The 24,223-nt window shown below is 38.5% G+C and overlaps 1 protein-coding gene across 6 annotated transcripts in view; it reads left to right on the forward strand.

Moving 5' to 3' along the window:
- The window catches only part of ZBTB20 (zinc finger and BTB domain containing 20), a 501,190-nt gene that overhangs the window by 143,450 nt on the left and 333,517 nt on the right, over positions 1-24,223 (forward strand). For all 6 annotated transcript variants that reach the window (XM_032098516.1, XM_032098514.1, XM_032098519.1 and 3 more), the window contains one exon: positions 18,015-18,090. The gene's annotated coding sequence lies outside the window, so the exon portion shown is untranslated. The remainder of the gene's footprint in view (positions 1-18,014; positions 18,091-24,223) is intronic.

A 24,223-nucleotide genomic window follows, 5' to 3' on the forward strand; every position in this document is an offset into this window, starting at 1 on the left:
AATCCAAATGCGTTAAAAGCTGTTCCTGAGAGATGGATTAAAAAGTAAAATATAGACGTTGGGCAGATAAATTTAAACTTGGTGGTCACTGATGTAATTCTGTTCCTTAGGGGGAGTGAAGGATAGTTTTCTGGAGAAAAGGAAACTTCAAAGGAGTGCAGATTTGTGCTTAAGAACTTGTCTGAATAGCTGATCTGTGTGCTGGTGACTGGGGGCAACTTGGGTGACAACTTCTTAAGATCTTTTACATCCTCTAGACCAGATGGGGTTTTTTCCCTCATGTCTGTTGTGTGAGAAGCAAGCCTCCTTTTTTAATTTTTTTTGTCTAGTTTTTCCATATCTGACCTCAGCTCTTTAGCAGGAGGAAACTTTAAACTTACAGCTTTTTTGCTGCTGGGTTGTTTTTTTTTTTCTTTCCCTCCTTCTTGGAATGGCTTGATGAGTGCAGCAAGAGTGCAGTCTGGAGGGGTATTTCATTTTTTTTGATGAGGCCCTGCCCAAGAGTAGAAGAAGTGAGCGGGTCAATACCCAGTTCTGGTGTCTCAGGATTAGGGAGGAGGAGGTGGAGAGCATGAGGAAAGTTGCACAGCGTTTCAGCACAAGAGCAGTTGGAACAAATGCCATCAGTAATATAAATGTTGTGTACTGCATTTTCATGTAAAATTGTTTAACTTAAAAACTCTTAGTGACAGAGGGAATGTAAATCTGAGGCTGAGAGCCTGAGTCCCTAGCAGAAGTTTATTATTATGCCTGATAACAGCTGAATTCCAGCCTTTTTTGCATGCTATAAAATGGGCAGTTTTGTCTATTATTGGCACCGTGTGCACCACGCAGTGAAGGGTTTGTCGGCAGTTCAGCTGTAAGCCCCCATTTTCACGGGTTTATAACTCTACTGTTAAATATTCACTCCAGGCTGGAACTTGGCACACGAGATGGAGTCTCTGCAAGTTATGCTGAAACTTAGGCTGTCCTCAGGCAGCTTCCTGACAGTGTTAAAAGACACAAGGGGTGTGTATGGCTCCTTTCAAAAGACGAGAGAGAGCAAGGACAAGTCCCACCATTTTGTGCCTTTGATTAAAAATTATGTTCTTGGATTCTGGATTGCTTAGAAGGAGCGCCCTGATGCCCCTTGGTGTTCTTGCACATGTCTTAAATTTGGAAAGACTTCTATTTAAATTTTTATTTAACTTATCTGTTCTCTTCCTCGTTATTTTTACATGGAGAAAAAATTGATCGAGCCCTTTGTATACATTTCCTTTAATGGGATTTAAATGCAGTGTTGTTTTCTTGTGCTTTAAGGTTTAAACATTGAATATTTCCATTTAACTAGCTGTCATTAGTTAGTATTTATATAGAGTTTGGGTGATTATAAGAAACCCTAGGAATAGATGTATGAAGTGTGTTTTATTTAATGCTTCCAGTATTATTTTCCAAGAAATGAATTTCAAGACTATAATACAGTTGTAACTGCTGAGTAGTTATAATGATGCAACCTTTGCTTTGACTCAGTCACCTGGTACAAGGCATGCTGTGATCTTCTGAAGAGAGCATGGTTTGGTGTATTTGTATACTCTTAATTTATCAAGGTATGAGGGTCGACTCTTTTTTTGAAGGGGCTTTCATATTTCAAAGTGGTTGGATACTTTTATGGTGTTGTCATCTTGAAAGCAATGCCATCAGGATACTTTTGGTTTTGTAAATGGTCATGGTGATCAGGGAGCACCTTCAGTGCTGCAGACCAGCAAGAATTCTTTGAAGAGAAGTAGTGAATGGTGGGAACTCTTCATGGAATTGTACAGATCTGTAAGCAGATAGGTCCAGCTGTGAACCTGAGTTGACCTAGGAAAATGAACCTTTTTTGTACATCACAATCAAAAGCATGGGCAAAAAGTTCCAAGAGCAAGATCTATTTGAGGTGCAACAAGGGGTGAAGGGTAAAAAAAAATAAATCGGTGGTTAAAATTCAGTCTCTGACATATATGGAAAGATGGGCTTGTGTTTTTGTCACTAATAAATAAAAATATAAAATATGTATCTGGAAAAAAAGTGTCCATTCTTAGACATACAATTTTGTTTAGATTTTTTTCAGCATTTGACCTATTAGTTATCTAACTCTTGGGTTATACCAACTGGTTAAAGAAGACAACTAGGAATTAAATTGGCTCAGTGAAACAAATTCTCTTGTCTTACACAGTCGTAAATAAGAAATAATCCTGGATTTTTGTACAAGTGTCAGTGCTCTGGATTTACTGTAGCTTATATCTAAAATCAAAATTTGGCCAGTTATCTAAAATTTGGGAGTTTCAGTTTGTGTTGTGAAATAGGAGTTGGTTGGCATCGACCTCCTTTTGCTGAGGTCATCTGGTCTGCCCACCAAAATCCACGTTGCAAAAAATTTTCATTATCCATAATACGCACCATTCCTGAAGGATGACTCTTGTGCCTAACCTTTATTATCTCTGGAGAAAATAGTTAAATACAGTCTTCTGGGATTTGCTACCAAATATTTAAACTTCTTATTGCATTAGAAATAGTAAATCCATGTAATGAATTGTAACTAGCAATGAATCTGAGAGGCATCTTCTGGAAGTAACTTTTTGCTAAACTTTATCTGTATTCAGACACTGTTGGTAGAGCAGGTGAAAGAGCTTGAGGTCAAGGGGGTGCATAAATGATAAGAGTTCTGTGTGATCAGTCTTGGAGGTCTCAGTCTAAAAAGCATCATTAACTCAGTGTTACCTTTCAGTGCCTTTCTAAAATCTTCATTTTAGACGAGAGGCCTGCGTGCAGAATTTAAGAGGCTTATTTTCTTATACAGAAATAATGCTGCTAAGCTGCTAGAAATCTCAGCAGCTCAATATAAATGTTCAAATAAAAAAGTTAGTATTTTAACTGTATAACCTTCAAATATAATTAATAATGAAATCCTAAGCAGGAGCCTAGGGGAAAGCATTTGGATTCTTTCTATTTGTGGAATAGGTGCAGGTCTCTAGTGTGCAGTTGAAAATAGGGACTAAATATGAGCTTGATGATTTGGAAATCACTAATGTGTGCTGCTGAATGCAGCCACAGTTGGGATGTAAAGTAGAGCACAGGAGAAAATGAAAACAGAGGGACCTGAGCCACCAACTTCATGCTCAGATAAAATACCAAACTTGTGTTCTAGGTGGGGATATTCAGATGCTTTTTTTTTCATTTGGCCTGAGGATTAAATTGATGTTATCCTGCCCGTGCAGGATGTAGTATATTATTTTTTTCTTCACTCTTTTACCAGTGCTACCCAAATTATTATTATGGAGCTTAATTATGGGAAACCAAAATCACAGTAAGAGGCTGTGTCATGACTACATGTGTGATGAGCCTGTTGAGATTTGTAGCACAGCAAGATGCTTTCCAGAAACACTGCTTCCCAGAAAAAGGTGCTGGAGGGAGTTAATCCACAGGTGGTCATGTTCTGACTCAGAAAAGGCCAAAAGAAACTGTTGAGATCATGAAGGGTGTTCTCCAGAGTGGCTGGAGTACATTGTTCTGTCTGTGCTTACTTTTCAGAACCTGTGCACCACTTCCATGCGTGAAGATTGCATGGAAGGCCACCAGTTTTTTCTGTAATGAAGTGCTTAAGCTCTGCAGTATTGGGTGTATACAGGAGCTATGGGATTATGTACCAGAATTTTGGCCTCAGTAATGAAATAAACAGAGAGGAAAACTGTCTGCAGATACTTGAATCATGAGGGATGACCGCACAGTACTCTTCCAGAGTGTAAGTGGAAAAGGCAGAAGCCCTGAAAAGGACCAGTTCTTTCTTTTTAATTTCCAGGTCTTTAAGCAGCTTGAAGCACATGGTGTAGGTTTGAGTAAGGTATAAATGTGTTGTGGGGTCGGGGGTTGCTACATTACAATACTTGGAGTCACATGATTGGGAAGGAAAAGAAATATGGAAGTGGAAAGTGAAGTTTGGTGTACACAGTAGTCAGCATTCACACATTGCTGTCACACTGTGTGACCTGAGGTACTGTAGTTATTTCCTATGTAGGTATCAGTTGCCATTTTACTGACAGCTTCTGGAAAAGTGATGGTATTGGCTAATGGAGCAATCATACTGCTTGTCAGAGAAGAAAAATTATTTTTAGACTTGTCTTTTATAACTACACCCTGAAACGGTTGATGATGCCTAAAAGAGGCAACACAGAAGTCAAACTGTTATTTCACATGGCCTGTTTTTCAAACAGAAATAAGCAAAAATCTCATGAAATGTGGAAAGGACACTACAGATTCACTCCCAGTCTGCTGTTTTAGACCCCCACCCCAAACGTGGTAGCTTCCAGGGCTGCATTTCAATCCTGGGGCACCTCCTCTCTTGCAGACCGTGTTGTGTTGTACACCATCCATTCTCTTACAGGGGCTGCATCATTCCTCCTCCACTGCTCAGCAGCAATTACTCTTTGATGCAGAAGCTGGAGCCTAGGTTTTTGTGACCATCTGTGATGTTTCTAAGAGAATCTCTCCTCTATGCTGCCTTTTCCTTGGGAAAAATTATTTGCTGATTGAGCCCATGTCCAGCCCATTGCTAACAAATTCATTAATGCTTTCAGATTATGGTGGATCCTTCTCCCACCTCAAGCAATTGAAGGATGTACTAATGAATGGCTGTTTAGCAACTTCAGATTTCTAAACAGCCATTCAGTCTTGAAGTCTTTTATTTAACCTTTCACATGTGATGGTTGCATCTGAATGTGCCTTGCATCTATTGACACAGTTACATATTGCTGAAGCCAGAAGCAGACTGGTTTGAAGTTGTAGGAAAAGAAATAATGTAGAAATTAACTTTTTCCCTTACTTTGGAATCAGAAGGATGTTCTGGATGTCTTAGGACATTAGTAGGTAAAGTTACTAGGTAGCCAAAGTATTAGGAAATTCCTCCAATAACATACTTTTTATGCATAATGATGTTTCTTGGTGATACATAATCTTTGTTCCACCTCAAGAAGTTAATGAGGAGACTACTTCTCATAGGGTTCATTTTTATCAGGACTGCTGAAGGTCAGAGTAGGAGAGAAGAATACACTTCCAGTAATTTTCAAGAAACAATTAGTTCAGTGAGCACTGGAATTTAGACTTTCTACGGATTAGTGTTATGGTTGATTGACTTCATGATAAAGAAGATGTGACCTCTCACTGAAGTATTTCCTGGGTTCTGAGGTGTTTATAAATCCAGTTCTGTGGTACTTAAGGCATGAACTTCTACAGTTGGTTCTGTCTGGGAGAAATGAATAGTTTTGCTCTCTACCCCTGCTTATTTATCCAATTTTTTTAATTTTATGAAGTTTATGGGAATCAGCCTTTTTATTCAGGGTGATAACCTTCTAGCAAATCTGGTTGAAATTGGTAAATTTATTAGTGAGAGGATGTATCCAGGCAGTGGAATTCTAGCCTTAAGGAAACCAAGAGAAAAAGCTGGTGTCCAGAGGCAGGATATCTTTAGTTATTCCAGGCTCAGCCAATGATTTGCTCTATGACCTTTGGCAAACCACTTGTCTCTTTATGCAGTAAGAAAATACTGATTGATTGAATCGATCTCTGCGTGGGATGAGGGTAATTTTCAGATTCCTGACTGAGGATCTCAGGGTTCTTTATTGCCAAATACGGAGAAGGTAGAAGGTAGTGGTAAACAGGCTGTCAATATTTTCTGAAGATACGCTGTCATTTGTCTTGATAATGATTCATACTGAAAGATTTAGGCAGGTTCTGCTGTTTGAATAATGCAGGTGAAAATGTTTTTCTGATTCAAGGACAGTTTGGGTATGGACTGTGCAGCTTGAAGAAAGGAGACCTAAGATCATTTGTGAATTTGAAAGGTTTACCTGAACATTACCTTCCCATTAATAAAATATCCTGAAAATTAGGAGAGATTTGTTTAACTCTTCCTGTACTATGTGTGACTTACTGAAATTTGCTGTAAGAAAAACAGATTACATAAGTTTACTTGCTTGGGTTTGGTTTTTTTTCCAGTCATACGCTGGCAAATTTGTGAAAAGTAAGGCATGAAGGTTTTTTCATTCCTGTTACCTGTCTGTAATGTATGCTGGAGCCAGTCCCTCCCTTCTTTTCTTATTTGATCTTGGGATGCAACACGTGAGCCATGCAGTGAGAAGCTGGGTGTTGGCACCAGTTACAGCAAACAAGTATTTGGAAGACTGCTAAATCAAGCCAGCTTAAAGCTTGAAAGAAAACCTTTACTAGACTGGCATTTATTAAAAATACATATAGTAAATAGTTCTTAATCATTATTAGCTATTACCACTGCACATTCAAACAGTTGGTTCTTAACAATCCCATATTTTTCCAAGCATTGCTTAAGAATTTGCATCGAGAAACTTAACAAATAGTATTTTGACCAGCTGGAAGAATAAAAATCACTGTGTTTCTTAATACCTTCAAGTTTAATATTAGATATAATCATCCAATGTTCTGCACCCAACAGACCAGAAGTTGTCCACAATACCTTCCAATAAAGTAGCATTGTAGCATTCAAACTGCATTGGGAATGCATAAGAGAAAAGAAAAATAAGGATTTCTCAAAAAACAAAGTAGTAAAGGAAACTATGACAGCATTATACTTGTAACCTGAACTGTGTGAATTTTAAGTTTTCTTTTATAAGCCATATCTGATAAAATGAAAACATGAAATTTGCATGAAACATGACAAAAGTTGGGATTGCTACAAATCATGTCCCTCAGAGATGCCTACAAGGTTATGAAAAGAAAAGAGCACCTGCATTTCTTTTATATATGTGTATATATGTGTCTATGTGTGTATAAACAAAAACTTCCAAAGCAAAAGTGCAGAAGTTTCTTTTCAATCTCCTTTTTCCCCTATCCCAACTTTACTTAGTCCTTTCAGACTCTTTTTTACAGAAAACAAAAAAAGGCACAGATTTCAATCTTTTGGGTTGCAAACTGTCTTTAAAGATCCCTTCCACTTTAATGTTTCTGGCTTCTGGCTTTCAAACAATTGCCATTTTACCTAAAAGGGCAACATGTTTACAGATTGTATGTGAAATCACTTTCAAGAGTAATGTGTTTCCTGAACATTTCTATTTTTAGCACGGTGATAGCTCAAAGCTAAGAACCCTTCCTAAGAGGAGCTGTACTTGTAGGAACTTAAAGATAGGGTTCTTTATTTTTTTCTGATACAGACACATCTTATTGTGAGAGACATCCTAGGAAATAAGAGACAATCCTCCTCTTATTCATAGATGTGAGGCGTTTCTCCCCTCCAGGTTAGCCTGTGTAGTTTTCTATTCAGGAACTAACTGGGGTTGCTTCCAGTGCAAAGTTAAATCTTTAATGTGCTTTTAGCTGGTTTTGCCGAGGGTTTGTTGTTTTTAAATTGTGGGGCATGGGGTGGTGCTGGTGAAGTTGTTTTTAGATGAAGTTTAGGAACTGGAAGATAGGTGAGCCAGAGCAACATGGCTAATGAGTTTTCTGCAGGCCATCAGCAAGAGTCTCACCAGTGGTATGTGGACTGTCATCCTGCTTTCAGAGAAATTGTGGTAATGCATGACTCTTCAGAAGTCCTACAGATAGTGGTCTGGAATATTTCATTAGGATTTTAAGAACAATAAGGAGATGCAGATTTAATAGGCTAATATGTTTAAGTGGCCTTGGTACCATCTTATTTAACACAGTGGAATTTTTCTGCAGCCTGCAGAGCTAGGAAATAATTCTGTACACATTCACTGTGTAGTACTTCCTCCTTTTGGACTTAAGGTGGCTTAGAACTAAGAAAAAAACAACTTTTCTCCTGTAATTCACATTCAAGATATATTTATTTGTTTCTGTGAGCATCAGGGCCCTACTGTACTGGTTATTTTTTCTTAATGCAGACCTCCAGTCAATGAGGACAGAAAGGAGATCACTGACTACATAAAACCCTAGGCTGGTTTCAGTTATAGCTCAGGAAATGGAAAGTTTCTTTCTTGCCCAAGTATGAGGCTCAGTCAGTCAGAAAATATAAAGATATTAATGTCATAGGGCATTGTTGAAGAGTAAAAACTTCAGCTAGAAAAGAGAAATGCATGAGGGAGAGTTTTGTGTCAGATGGCTACAGCAGAAGATCTGGCAGCTGGACTTCAGAGTTCTGCTCGAGCATCTCCAGATCTGCTGGGGGAATAATGTAGCTGTTGTTGGCATCACTGTATCTCTTAATGGAAAAGAAAGCGTGTTTCTAAAGAATTTTGAGATCCAAGGATTTGGAAAGGCTGAATTTGCTTGGAAATTTTAGCCCTGTTACTATACCAACTGATTAAAGGGACAGTTCACTGCATGTAATTGAAACCAAACCTCCATTCAGTTGATGTTAAATAATACGGTATTTTATGTAATAGTCTCTATTAGTATGCACAGATGTATAACGAGAATTTATAGGTACATGTGACTCCTAGAATATTGTTCTTTCTATTGTAAACTGTTGCCCTAAATTTTGGCTTCTTACCGTATTTCATTCTTTTGCTTGCATATATTAGAATAAGTGGCCAACAATCCTTAAAAAGGTAGCACAGAGTGGAATAGCAGTTGGTGTTTTGTGCCTGGCAGGCTTTGTGTATTTCCCAAGTGCCTTTACTGTGGAAGGTACAAGTTCAAATTTTGTTCCTTATGCAGTGTTTGGGGGGGGGGAGGGGAGGCAGCAGAGCTTGAGATGGTGCTGGCCTGCATTAATTCAGAAAGAGTTCTTCAGCACGTGCAGAGAAACGAAGCAGTTCCTCCATGATAGACCCACTTCCTTTTTATAGTTATTTGTAGAGAAATTGCTTGAAGAGTGCTGAGTTCTTTCTGTGGGAGGTGCAGAGGAGGGAAGAAGAAGAGTTTTAGCTCTTCCATACTAATTACAGGTGGGTTCATCTTTGGTAAATGTGGTAAATGAAGATGTGTCTCAGTTATGACAACAGAAGTCTTGAAGGATCTATCCTTTTAATTCTTTCAAGGTATACTGAAGAAATAAAAAATTTAGTTGTATAATATGTAAATGATCCTTTTTTATTTATGAATATTATTTTCACTGTCTCAGCAATTGAGCCTGAAATATTTTTCTGGGCTTCATTGCAACATAAAGGCATTAGATCAAGAATGTTCCAAAATTCAGATTGGCTGGTATTTGCTTATATCACCATGACTGAATGTTACCAGTTTTAAAATGCTTTTTTTGTTGTTCAGGGAATTTTAAAACAGCTTTGATTTCAAACATGAAACTTGGCAAGTGACTGGTCCATAATGTGTTCTAATCACTTCTGGTATTTTGGAAAAGACTTGAAAAAGATTGAAGTTGTTATTTTATTAGAAATTTAGTTACCACTTGCAAATCTGAACTCTCATCTTCTTTACCTGGAATGTAATTAGCATATGGTCTTGTAGTTTTTGCCTGGTGTTAGTGTTAACATGATGGAACTTAATTTTGTGTTTTTCTGTACAGGGGGTTTTGTTAGAATTTTTTTTACTGTTAAAAAGTTATATACCAGTTTTAATTTTGTAGTTTGGTTGACCACCAGGAGGATACATTTGATCTCATCTGTTTAAACATAGATTATGGAAAAAGTTGAATACCCAATGTTTTTTTTCTAATCATAACATTCTGTTGTATCTTAGGTGTGTTTTGGTTTTTTGTAGTGCAAGTGGAGCCAGAGTGAATTTTAGTCTTCGAATTTCGAACAACTCAGTTCTTGCAGAAGCCCCATGAACTTGAACTCATACCATGTATTCTTCATCTTAAGTATTTGAAGCAAAGATAAATATTACATAGATTTAAGTGTGTGCACTCCACAGTTCAAGGTCCCTGGAATAAATATAATTTGTATTGGACCAGGCCGACAGGATGCTGAGGTCTCTGGATCCAGTCCTGCAATGTATTTAGATACACTTATTCTTCAGAAAATGGTAGCCATGCTTTTTAAAAATCCATTTTAAACTTATCTAGTCATTATGCTGTTGCTTTATTACCTAGATTTTGCAGGATGCGGCTGACAGTATAAAAATGTTTTTCTTGTTTTTACTAATATTGAAAGTAAATGGAAGATCGTTTTCTCTTTTTTTCTTCCAAATATTATTTCCTGTCCTGACACAGTGATCAGTTCAAATCATTGCTGATATATTCTCTTTTTTTTTCTTTTTTCTGCATTGTTTCTGGGGAAAAAAAATTACAATAGAGCTTTGCCAAAACACAGTGCAGGAACTGAACTTCCTTGAACTTTTATACAGTTCCAGCTGGGTTTGAATTTCTCTTCTTGTTGGATAATGTCTAATTAAACAAGAATTACATATATGGGCTTTATTGGGAGATATTTGAGAGCCTGCATCACTGTTACATTAAAAGTTTAAGCAGCAGATTTGCAGTACAGTCCAAAGGTCTCAAAGTCCTCTGGTATTAAATTTGCAAAGATTTCTGAGATGAATGAAATTGGAGGGGGTTGGTAGCATTGTCCCTGTAATATTGAATTTCAATAGCCTGTACAATAAGATATTGTTCAGTATCCTCCTTGGGCCTTGAGCTTAATATGGCAGTTACATAAACTGAAATAATGTGAAACTTCTGGGCATGGTTTGTGCATGACATTGTGCAAGATGGAGCTGGTTTTGGGCTCCAGGTTAATGGCCTTCTGGCAAAAGCATTAATAATGTGCTGAAGTAAAAGACTGCATTGATTCATGCTTCTGCACGTGGTGGAATAAAATCTGTCTATGTGTAATCTGGAGGAGTCCTGATACCACTTTGATGCACCTGCTTATATGAAGTCCAAACTTAGCCTGTAGTCCTGACTTTGCTTTTTATTAATTTTATGTACTTTTAGAAGGTCGCATGCCCCTTTTTACATGTCAGAATCCCAAGTTTCTCCCAAGGTCCTTGGTAGGCTGCAGAGATAAGGCATCTGCTTAGGGTAGCATAACAGTGATGGACCTACTGTCCATCTAAAGTCTATTGGCGCCGCAGAAGCCACACTTGCCCTTGCTGCTCTGGAGACCTGAGGTGCATATTTCCACCTCTCATTTTTTCCACTTCTCTGACATCAGAACCACTAATTCGTGCCTCTCTGCTAATACCACTTCCCTCACTGTCTTTCTCCTGAGAGAAGTGTCACAGCTTCATCCTATTCCCTTGTCTGTCTGCAGCAAGAAGGGAAAATGGAAGCTTTGCAGTGTGAGCAAGGCAGATTCTTGCAGTGAAGATGGAGGAAAGAAGGTGCTTGTTAGGGAGAGGAGATGGGTTTAGGCTGCTGTGTGAGGGTAGAAGAAATACTGGAGATCTTGGGAGGAGATCAAAGGTCCCAAAACCACAGATGATGGATTTCATAGGTGATGGAGATGAGTTACCAGGTATAGTCTCCTGATGGCACATGTCAAGACAACAACCATGAGCAGTAAGTCAAGAGGAAGCGTGAAAACTTTCCCAAATTTCTCACAGTTGAAAACACATAGCTTTCACTCACTTATTCACTTGTCCTTTCTCAAGACAGAAGACATTAAAAATTATTTTGGCCTTATTCTTGGAGTGGCACAAGTAAGCAGAGGCTGTGGTGCTGGGGGTGTGTTCTCCATGCAAGGAAAGAGAAAGAGGCAGGATGTAGTGAACTTCACATCTTGCTGATATTGATGAGTTTATCCTGGAAATGTTCAACTGCTATGTTTAATTGCTCAGCACTTAGGGATATGTAGATTTCCAAACAAATGTTTATCACTTTGATCTTCTCTGCCATATGTCCCGTGAGATTTATGTGCATTACCCCAGGATTTTTCATTTCACCTAAGTACATTGCTTTTCATCCAGGATCTTGCCCTTTCACAGGAAAGGGTCAGGCTGAATTTCTTTGGGACAGATCTGTGAAGGAAGTGGAGAGGTAATAGCCATTAAACTTTGAGTGTACGCAGTGTCTCTGTGGGGATAGCTCAATGTCATCTCCTGTACCAGAAATCAGCAACAAAATGGCTTTAGCTGTTCAGGGCAGTTGAAATTCAGAAACTACAACTAAAAGAGTACCCTGTTTCTGAAGAAGAATTTAAGGATGTCATATGTGATTACTCTAAACTTTAAACTTTTCATCATTAGTACTAGTATTCTAAGAAAATAGGCCAGATGATCAGCCCTTACCACAGTGACTGAAATATATTATTTTATTTTGCTTTGCAAGGGAGCTAGTTTCACAACTAGACTGTACCAGTGCATAGTAACATGATGAAGTCAAGCAAACACAGTGAAAACCTTCTATTTCTGAGTTTGAAAACAAAAGTCTGTATTGCTTTTTGATAATGTTTTTTACATTTTAAAATATATTAAATACCACATTGTTTTGGCTCATGCGCATCTCCATTATTTGGATCTTAACAATTTTGATACCTTTCACATTTGATAAATTTCTTTTTTCTGAATCATCAGTTTTGGATGCTGTCAATATTTACATTCTTTTTCTCATCCTTAATGAATCTATGTAGTGATAATAATCCTAGCACCTATTGCTCTGCATCAGAGTAGATTCTTCTTTCTGTTCTTTTCTAACATTGATTAATAACTCATTGCTTCCTATCTGTCAGACAGTTTTTATCCACCTTATTGTAATAGTATTCAGACCATAATTCTGTAGTGCCTCTATGAGCTTCCTGTGTGGTAGTGTGTCAAAGGCCTTGCTAAAATCCAAACAAATTATATCCACCACATTTCCTTTATCCGCCCAGTTTGTCACCGCACTGAAATACCCATCACAATGAAACATTTATTGATGTAAGTTTCTCTGTTAAACCAGAATAAATGTGAAGGTTCTGCTGTGATTATGTGATAGAGCCTGCTTCTTAACAGGTATTATCATTTTATGCACTAAAGATAATATGAGCCATGGGAGATGATACCATTCAGCAGGAGCAGTGAGGCTGTGAAGATCAAAGCATTATGAACCTTGAAAAGAAGTGGGAGAAGCTTATATGCTACAATAGCTTGTAAAGGGCATAAGTAAAGTCTTCAAGCTGTATTCCAAGAGATGCTCAGTGAATATCAGCTTCAGAGCTGCTTCACAAAAAAACTGTATCTTTAGAGAAAGAATTGTTTGGGCAAGGCCTCGTGAAAGCTGCATGCTGTCACTGTTCCTATTCCTTGGGAACATAAACAGGATCTAGGGACAGCTTGTGCAAGAAAACAGTTGGAATAAGGAATATCATGGTTTTCAGCAGCCAACTTGATTACCATCATCGCCCCTGCGTAGGAGGAAAGCTTCAAGAGGTATTTAGAAGGATGCTGGGTCCCACCTGATTATAACAGAACTACCCATTTAACTCCTAAACATTAGGAGTCCAGGTCAGATCTTAAGTGCAGTTATAGAGACCAACTCTTCCGTGGGTTGGTAAGTTCAGCTTCTCATGTGCTTTCACAGCTGGGCTTCTCAAGTGCTTGTTGCTTACTCTGTTAGCAGTAGGAATAAATTAGTGGAGTGGACTGTGCTGTTAAGGGATCCAACACATTTAACAAGTATGAGGGTCCTTGTGGTGAAATTGATCCAGTGCCTGTTTCCAAGTGACCACTGGAATGGATTATACATTGCAGCTTTTATACAGTTGATTGTCTCTAACTTTCTGAAACTGAGATTTCAAGGAGTTTTAGTCTTCGCCCAAAGGCGGGTTTTATCATACCTGAACAAAAATAGTTCAAATACTGTTGGGGGATGTGGGGTGTGTGTGAAATGTAGCCAAAAATACACCTTTTTCCTGATTAAAATGCTTTTCTAGCTGAAAGAGCCATGGTTTGTAAATTAAAATTTGTAATGGATATAGTCTTCACTGGGAAAGTAAACTCAAAGGATGCATGCCGTAAGGAAGACAAAATCTCTGTCGGCACTCATCTTTGCAGTGAACCAATAATAGATGGAGATTTGCCATTTTGACAAAGAAACCTTTGATGTCCTGTTGTCCATTCCTGTGGTGGGAGGATCCCTTGATCCCAGCACAATGCTATAGGTTGTCCTCTGCTCCAATTCTGCTAAATTACAAAACCCCCCACGTTTCTCCCATCAGCAGCACTGTGACTCTGGTTTGAGCCACAGTCCTACGGCTTATTCCTAGTGTTAGGAAAAAGCCTGGGCCAACTCTGCTAGCCAACACAAATGGCTATGAGTATGAAGGCAGAACTGGAAATAACCAAAATTCCTGCATGTTTTTGAAAGTGTAGTAAGAGCTCCAATTCAAACTTTTTGGGAAGATTTTTCAAGCACTGGCATTACCTTTTTTATTTCTTTTTTATTCTGTCACTCAGGACAAGAGACAGGTGACAAAAATAAAGCTGTATAGAGAGCTAATACCAACTAAAGTGCATTCACCTTCAAAAAGCAGTAATGTAATGTTATATCTGTATTAATAAGATTTGTTCTTTTGAGTTGCTGATGAACCTGAACAGAGCACTGTGCTGGTGTGTCTATACTGGTTCCAATTTCAAAGTTTGTGTATTTGTTGTTAGATGAGGAGCCTGTACAATTGACTTTTCTTTTTCATGTCTCTGACACAATTACTCCATGGCTTTGCTTATGTTTTCAAACCTAAAATGCCAGAAAATAGTCTGGGCCATATCATGTAATTATTTAGATTCCAAAGTTGGAATGAGGTCTCTTGTCTGGCCCATGAGTATTTTTGAATACTCTCCTGAAGGTAATGGGCTTGGTTTTCAATTTGTGTGTGTCCATTTGTCACCCAGTGCCCTCCCCTTCCCTCTTTCCCTGGTTGTTGTTGATGAGTTCCTTTATATTATCAATGAGGTTTTTTTTCTTGAATAAGGACATCAGTATTTTACCTTCTTTGAGTAGTTACTTTTGGCAGTGGCTTCGTTGTTGATTTCCAGTTCAAGAAGTGAACTTGAAAAAGATCAATTGACGGATGTTATAACTTCTATATGTAGAAATTTCTAAAGATATTGATTAGTGTTGCGCCGTATTCTCTTCCAGTCTTCCTTCTCCTCGTAACTGCTCAGTTATATATGACTCTAACTGACCTGCTCCAGCTGGCTTAAGGTACTCAAGGAAAATCAAAGCCTTACAGATACGGAACTTCTTTATTGCTAAGAGTTTGCAGAAGGCTGACATCTTCTGAAATGTTTCCAAATAACAAATTGCACTGTTTTTCCTTCTCTTTAATTTTTAGATTGGATGAATGTGATTCTTGTCAAAGTGGGGAATAAGACCATAAACATGAGTGAGGCAAAGCACCGTTAGGGGCCTATGCAAGTCATGGAACATTGCTAATGAACTTTGGTCATTATAGAGTTGGTAGCTTTCCTCTCTCAGTTTTCAGACTCTGCATAAGCTTTATGGCAAGAAGGAATTGGCAGAAAGCAAAGTGAAACCTGTTTTAAAGCCTTAACTAAGAGGTACCACTTGCTCTGTTGTTAACACTTTACTCATGTGTCTCGTTCATGAGCTGCCATACTCCTAATTTTTGCAATTCCAGCTCTTGTGCTTCTCTCAAGCAGACATTCATTGACTGTTCTTGAGCCATGTCTCTTGCTTTCCACAAGGGGATTAGGCCACTCCTTTCAGTCAACAATCATGACCTCCTGCCCCACAAGTGTTAAACATTCTCACCTGTGCACAGGAAGGCAGGCTCTTACAGAGAGCTGTTTCTGAGGCTCCCTTTCTTTTAATGGAAGGATCATAGTGTGTGCTAATTATGCCTGCCTTGACGAGAAGGGCCACCCTATCTGCAGGCACAATGCCCTCGTGCTAACTTACAGAGTAATGCCAAATGTAAAGCCATCCTTTCCCTTTCCAGTCAGAGGAAAAGAGGGCAAAGCATGAAAGACTTCTGTTTAAAACTACTAGGAAGGTACACTGAAGAGCAGTTGTCAGGGTTGTGCCCAGCATGGGAAGGAGGTGCTATGCTGTTGTGCTTTGACAGGAGAGGGCCATGTGTTTCCTCATTCTCTACAAGAAAATGGGCATTTTGGACAATATTCACAGTGGTGAAGTCCATGCACCAATTTATTCCTATTTAGGTCATCAGAATAGGGCTTCAGTGGTGTGTTCTCTATGCTGGCTCCCTACACAGGGAGGGATACATTTCACCCTCAGTGAATGCTCTTTGTCTTCTCAGTTGAGGTCAGTTTTTCACTGCATTCATTAGAAGAAATAGCTTTGGATTTTAAATACCGCTGCCCCTCTCCCTCCCTGCCAGCAAGCCAGCATTACAGTCCTGAAAATGTTAGAAAAGGGGTAAATTTGGAAGAGGAAGGAAGTGAAAGAAATGTAAGTTCAGAAGCTGAGGCTGTTATCACTTATGTGGCAGTTGTGCTGTTGCCTGCTTCTGATGGACTTAACAATTTTTTGCCTGGATTTCTTCACTGTTTGTCTACCTTATTAGATGTCAGTCAAGAGGAAGAAGGAAAGCTGTTTGATGTAAGGTTGTCTAAAGGAGCAGGAACACCTGTCTCAGATGGTTCCTTCAGGAAAAATTTCATCCAAGCCTATAAAGGTTATCTTGTGGCAGCATCATCCTAGTGCCTCTATCAGGGGCCTCTTGTTCATTCAAATGCTCAAGAATTGTTTCTAATTCTTCCTGTGCTGTCCCCTTCTGTGCTCTCTGCTTTCCCTTCTGCTCTTCAATACCTTTGATCTTGAGTGGAAAACTTAAGCCTACAAATAAGTTTGTGAGCTCTTTTTTTTTTTTTTGTGGTATTGGTGAGTGTGTGAACATGTTTGTGTGACAGTCTGATACAGTGTGTTTTATTTTAAACATCTGTGAGGATGGATTGAGAAGCCTCATATAACACTGACATTTGAGGAATTGGATTTTTACGTACGGGAGAACAAAGTAAAATTACACCTAGGAATTGCTCCCAGCCTGTGGTACATTCAAAATCAGTGTTAGATTTGCATCCGGGATTTATTTGACCATCTCTGTGAGTGTGTTGCTGGTGAGGAGAATAGCTTTGACTTTGAATGGGGTAAATTAGGCAAGTTCTGCTGTCACCTTTTAAAAATAAAATTTAATGAAGTTTTGATTTGTTCCTTTAATGAGTCATTGGAACATTGTATGTGTCTGTGTATATTGCTGTATGGTTTGTTATTATGAGGCCAAACCCTGACAGCTTATTGCAAAATTGTTTTAATTTATTATTAATATTTTTTTGTTTTTCTCATTTCTCCTGGTTTTGGAGCCTTTATAATTAGATATAATTAAAACCACAGGTTTTAAACTCCAGCCTAACATTTAAACTCATATTTATGGCACAACCCCTGGAGTTTTATTGTCATTCCAACTATTTCAACTGCATTTTGAAAAAAAACCATTTTTTTGCATCTGTTCAAATGCTGTGTCTACAGCTACCACTTCTCAATCATCTGTTTTACACAGTAATGTGACATTTATTTTACATGATAAGAAACCGTGCAGTTTTATAGATGAGCTATTTCATATCCCTTAACAAAAGGTTGCAAGGGACCTTTTGAGTTGGACACTTTAAAAACAGCTTTCCTCTTTTTGAACTTGTCTTTCTCTGCTCCTCCATGCAACAGTCTGAAAGTGCTGCATGCTGTAGAACGAATTTTTTTAAAATGTTGTTGGCTGGCATTATGTAAAACCATATTTTCCCTTTTGGTGCGTATGTTCTGGTCCTAGCAATGTCCTTGTTTTGCTGAAATGAACATTTTTATCCTCACAGTCTTTGGTATGTGATGGTGTTTTTCTGTCTTTTTAAATTGTGATTTTTTTTTAATTAGTATAAGGTTGATTGTTAAAATTAAGTGGCAGAAGGCTTCTTTCCAAATTATTCAGAGATCCTTTGCTGAAGAAATATATTTTGCTACTCTCAATTGCCTTTTTGCCTTTTTCTTTCATAGCAAACTACTCTGGGAAGAGCTTCTTTTAACAAAAAAAAAAAAAAGGCTACGCTTGACTGATAATGCATTGCTTTGGATGGTGAAACATTATGAAAGTTTAATTTTTAATTAAATCTGAAATACCAATTATAACTGAAAGAGATTTTAACCTGTTTCTTTTCAGACTGCCTGAAGTTACATTGTAGATGCTGAAATCACTGCACCTTAAAAACAAAAAGATTAAGCCACACTGCATTCCTGTAAGTAAAAGCTTTTCCGGTACCTTTTGTCCGTATTTTTCCTCTATATGCATCCAACGTGTTAGCACAGTAGCTGGTCTTGGATAAAGGTCAGAGTCCCCTTGAATGGGATTTAGAAGTTCAAAGGATGTTTTATTTAAAAATTAAAAAGGAACTTACATCTTGCAGATCTTTAATTTCAGACCACTGAATAGGTCATTCTTTCCTGCTTTGTTTTGAATATTAGGAGGAATACTGTGCATCTCTGTTTGTTGACTTACAGTTCCTGTCGCTTTGTCAGCGAGGATTTCTGCACGTTGGTGCAGAGATAACAGAAAGTAGCAGAAGATTCCTTATAGCAGAAAACATAGTTTGTTCTCTTCTCATGATGTCGTAACAAATTCTTCTCCTTCGTACAAGAAAAAAACAAACAACTTTCTGATGACATCATGGGGGACTTCAGCTGCTCTAGGGTGTAGATGAAGGCAGAAATGCCTAATTCATCTCTGCTGTGACACGACAAAACAGTCAAAATAACAGCTACATCTCTCAGCAAGAAAGGAGTATTTTTCTAAGAGCATAGTTATTCCATAAAGGCAAGTCAGATTGCACATCACTCTGATCTACCCATATTTAGAATCTGTTTATTGAATGTATTTGGGTTAATAATTAAGATTTGGAACTTCAGTGACTGAACAACAGGCATGCAAAAGAGGATTGGAAAATATAGCATATTTAGATACTTTCAGTCTAATGAAATAATATATGACAAAATCCAGAAGCTTGTAGAAAGGGGAAAAAAGATCAATTTCAGTTGAACAGTACAAAGCTGTGGAATATTACAAAGCAAAGTCAGTTTGTTTTCTTGTTTAAGATCAAAATGTGCAGTCTGTAATGAAACCCAGAGCCTGCTTCTAAAGTGGTACTTTTGTACTCCAGTTTTAAAATACTTTAACTATTATAGGGGATTTATCATGCCTTTACACCCCCCCCCCCTTATTTTTTAATATATTTTAATGTTTTATTGTAAACTAGCTGGAGGGTACAGTTACACTGTGGGCAGCTAATGCCTGCCCCTGCAGCACACAGCGCCAAGCATGACTCAGACAGGCAGATTGTGCCATTCTGGCTCTACTCCACTGTGTTTTTACATTACTGGCAAGGGCCATGCCATTGTGTTGTTTAAATATTGTGTATTAACTGCAGGCTGTGGCCAGTGAATGGTATTTAACATTTTCTGCTCTTCATTGCTGAATGTGAGCAGCTTCCTTGGCCATCAGAGGTTAACCTTGCAATTACACTAGTGAGCCGAGTTGAAAACACTCGTGGATTTGCTGGGTCCAGCAGCAATTTAAAGGGAGGTGTTCAGGGAAAAATGGGGAAACTCTTCTGAATCTGTGAGTACCAAATTTCATGCTTGTCTTGCAATTTAGTGTGAACAACCGGGAAAATTTTTGTTGGAAAGCAGGAGTAATTCTCTTTCCAAAATGCAGCAGCAGCAGCATAAGAGTGAATTGAGGCAAGTTCTTTGAATCCTTAGGATCCAGATGGTCACTAAGTCCTCCATGGATAGCCCAAGAAAAAATAAGAGTAGCAATTGGTGCTGGCTGGGATGAGCTTTTTTTAGTTACATGAGATTGTAGACTTTGAAGGGGAAATAAATGCACAAGTTTAAAACTCATGTATAGGAAATATTTTTTGTTTTCTTTTTTTATCAAAAGTGTCAAGTGCATCCACACAGAGATGTTGAGCAGATTTCTCAAGGTCCAAGTAAATCAGTGGTCCAACTGGAAATGGAGTGTGGGATCATGACTCCTAAGACTCTCCTGCCTAGGTCTTTCCATTCCATAAAGTAAAGGTCCATATTTTTAATCCTTGAGTTTCTTGTGCTAATAGCTTAAAAAATCCACAAACAAACAAAAGAAGCTGCAACAAAACAACACCCACAAAACCCCCCCACTTTTAAACTTTTAGCTGCTTTTAAGTTCTGTAGGCTTGGGATAGTCTGTCTCTGGAATACAGAAGAACAAGGTGAGGAAAGTTTTACATAAGCACACGTATCCTGTAAGATGAGGATGTGGTTCTTGCTATACCTCGTGTCCATGTAGCTAGTTACTTGGCACAATAAAAATAGTGGCACTTTTTATAGAGGAAGGTATGCTTTAAGGATTTCCTTTGTTTCCTGTATGTTTGCTGTAATCAGGTGTTTCTAATTGTAAGATCCTAAATAAGGTGAACTTGGCACAAGGTCTTTTCTGTATTAACCCAAAAACAGCAAAGAAAAAAGGCAAGCCATATCCTGGTAGTTTTGTATTTTATTTCTTCAATGAAAGTGTGGAAATCTGCTTTGATGTTAGGATGTCCCTAAAGTGACTGATTAATATAAGATGAGCCAAATTTTTGGCTAATATAAAATACTTGACTTGGTACATGGCATTAGAAGAAAATACAGGTACATAACACCTGAACTTCTGTCAGACAGTTGCATGAAAAACTCCACTTTCTAAATGTGGTACAGATATTCTCCTAATGCAAAAGGCCTGTGGTGTGGATTCTTGCTATGTTGGGTTCTCTCAACTAAAGTCATGTGGGTTGATAGGCAAGCAGATCTATTGAGGTCAATGGGACTACTCAAACACTTAGCTTTAAGGATGTGGTTTAGTGTTTTGCTGTTTGCAGCTAACCCCAAATAGGATTAAGTCAAGCACGAGGAGGTACCTCTGCTCATACTCAGTGTCTGCTGGGTTTTGGAATGAGACAGTGACAGCATATTGTGGGTGGAAGAAAAAGATGTGCTTTCAAAGCAATAGTTTTAGTTATGTTGCTATGTGCTGAGGGCAATAAGGAGTATATGACATGTTATTTTTGTTAAAAAAGAGGTTGGTTTGTCAAGGGCAGCCTTACGCAGCCTGATCTGATCAGTGACCAAGAGATCCAGTGTTCTAATCTTTATGGATACTGGTGCAGTGAGTGGCACTGGACAAGTCATTTAACCTCACTGGGCCTTGTTCAGCAGATCACTCTTTAGATCTGGTTCGAGCTGATATGGCTCTGGGAACAGTACTGAATTTGTGTTTGCAAAGCTCTTAGGGGATAAATAGTAACCATTGTTATTATTAATAAGTATATTGTGTAGACAAATCACGAGGGATGGTGATACAGCCACTCTTGGGGGTGATCTTTCACAACTTGCTTGTGCCTTTGTTTAATCCCATCACTCAAAGGTATCAAGGCCAACTCCAGTTTACAGAAGTAATTCTTATGTCAGTCTCCCCACTTTTGAGTATTTTATTGTTCATGTTCTCTCTCTCTGTTTCTTTGCTCCTTTCCTCCATGCTGAGTTAACCTTGCATACCAAACTTTATTCCCTTTTTTTTTTTACATTATACAGCAGAGGCATTTGTGTAACCTCCAAATTACAGAGAGCAAATTCATTTTGTCTAGTGATTGTTTGCTGATGATGTATGAAACAGACAGAAGACAGTTTGAATTTTCATAAGTTCAATTGAGCTTGCAGGCATAAGGAAAAGAACAGGCAGAACCCAAGCCAATGTGACACAGTAAGCTGGCATCCCAGAGTGCAGGCTGCATGTGTAGCGTCAGGATGTCAGGGCTGGGAAGGTCTTCGTCCATCACAGCACTGCTTTTAGATGAAGGAAGAGTTTTGAAGTAACAAACAAGCTGCACTACCATGTTCTTTACAGTGCAGGAATCCTCATGATTCTTGATGGATTTGGGACCTGTCTTCTCCTCCTATAACTTGCTGTTTTAGCTAGAATTTCAGGTCTAAGATGGGCTTTGAGTCCATTCCCAGTTCCTGTTCCTCTGACAAAATGTAGACTCTCATGAGTTTAAGCCTTTTTTTTTCCCTTTTGATGCAGATATTGGCTTGTAGAAGCTGTGCTGTAAATGTGAGATGAGTATGGAAGTGTGCTTGCTTTGAACAAAGATCATTGTCTTGGGGCTGACTATCCCTGAGGAATGGTGTTAGCGCTAACAAAGAGAATTAATTTTGCCTTTTCCCCTTCCTTTACCAAGGCATTAATCCAGAAACTCATGGGGATAAATTCTGCCCTGATTTCTACCTGTGGAACCCCAGTGGAAATGTGGAGAGGTCAAAAACGTTTGTCAAGGCAGAAATTGTCCTAGAGTTAAAATTGTGAGAAAGCAGAAACTGGTTGATTGTTATCTGGTCCAGGGGCAAGAGGATATGTAGGAGCCCTACCTGGCATTATATGCTTCTGAAAGTGTTGCTTTTGTTGCATGTTAGGGAGAATATACTAAAAAAAAAAAAAAAAAAAAAAATAAAAAAAAAAAAAAAAAAAAATAGTTAGTGAGAAGTTATAATCAAGAGCACAGTGATTAATTGTTCTTCATGTCCGCTGGGAGAAAGACCTAAAGAAATCAGTTCAATGAGCAGCAAAAATTACCAAGTTAGGTATTAGGAGCCATGTTCTGACTGGATTGGTTGTAAAGTGCTGGAACACACAACCTGTAGGTACTATGGAAGCAGGGGAGGTTTCTTTTTAAAGGAATGGCTTGGAAAACCACCTCTAAGGTTATGCTAGAACTTCCCATAAGACAGAAGACCAAACTGGATGGGTTCTGTTGCTCCCAGGCATTTATCTGCTTCAGTGTACTGTTTGGGAATATTGGTATGTGGCAAATACATTCCTGATTAATAAAGCCTAATGTTCCCAAAAGATCTCCAGGGTTCTCATTTTTCCATCCTCTCATAACCGAAAGCACGCTGTGTCTTCCAAAGATTTCATTGGGCTGCCAGCATTTTGCTTTGACCCTTCTTTTTTTAGAGAAGGGCAGAGGAGGGAGTTGTATAGACATGGAAAGAGATTTTCAGTCGTGGTGAGTCTGCAGGGGTTTCTTTCCAGTCAGTGCACAAATACTGATTTGCTTCAGTTACTGGTTTTTAAAATTTGGATTAATGGAGACACTCCAAGTATTGCCTGATACAAGCTCCTCTGACAAAGAACATGGAGACAGTTGAAAGTTGCAAATAGGATTGATGATCAGAGCAAATATGTAATGAGGCTGGAGTAAAGCCTGCTACAAAAAGGTAAATGTCTCAGGAGATTAAGAGCTTTGTAATTGTCTCTCTTTTCTTATGATTGCCTCTGTTTTCTGAATTTTCATGCAAACATCCTAGAAAGATGTTTTCACTTAATGAAACTTCAAATCTCAAAATGCAGTTGGCCAAGAACTAAGAAAATTTTCTTAGTTCTCAGGTTGGTTTTAATCAGTCTCATTCACAACTTAGCACAGAAAAGGAGTTGGGAATTATCTTTGATTAAGGCTCTCATGAGGTTTTTTTTTTGTTTTCTTACAAATGTTTAAGGGTTTTTTTGGGAGGTGGAGGGGTTGTATGGGGCTTTGTATGTTGTAGGTCTGGATGTTAAGGACATCAGCTGTAGTGTACAAATGGGTAGAATCATGACTTTTTTCATAGATGGCAGCTCTTGTTTTTGCAGAATAGTGGCCACAATAGATGAGGATAGGAAAATGGCTCTCTGGTGTGTGGTTATTTTAGTATATAAAGGAGTATGGGCTGTGATTCACTCATGTTAAAAAGGCATGGGAATATAAGCATTGATTCTCTGCACAGCACTGCTGTAGCGAGTTGTAGTAAAACAGTTCAGCATTTCAGCACCTGAAGATGTTATGGGGGAAAGTGGAAAATCTTTCACTCCATTTATCAAAGCATTTGCTAGTCTACTTCAAGATAAAATAAAGATTAAATATTATTGAGCAAGGAAGGTTATCTTAGACCAGAGATGTCATTAGATTATGAAAGGAAAAAAGGCAACACAGACCTGGCCTTTTCCAAAGTATTCCTGTTCTGTTCTATCTGAAATGAAATTGTTTAGCTAAACCAGTGTATAATGGGAGGGGCTCCAGAGAAAGGCATTGTGGTTACTCTATATTTACATCAGTGTCCCTGAGGACACTCTCGCTGAATCATTTCAAACTCCGGAGTCTGATGTAGGGCAGCCTGATGAATGGGAGTTACCCACATTTTCTGGTCTGTTTTCTTCGCTAGTGTAAGTTGTCCAGCTCTGAATTTTACTATAGAGGATCTTGTTTTTACTGCCCTCTTTCCTGCCATTGCTCCTGCAATATCTAGATGATAGATTAGGAA

This window comes from Corvus moneduloides, chromosome 2, assembly GCF_009650955.1.
Source record: "Corvus moneduloides isolate bCorMon1 chromosome 2, bCorMon1.pri, whole genome shotgun sequence".
Classification (NCBI taxonomy): domain Eukaryota; kingdom Metazoa; phylum Chordata; class Aves; order Passeriformes; family Corvidae; genus Corvus; species Corvus moneduloides.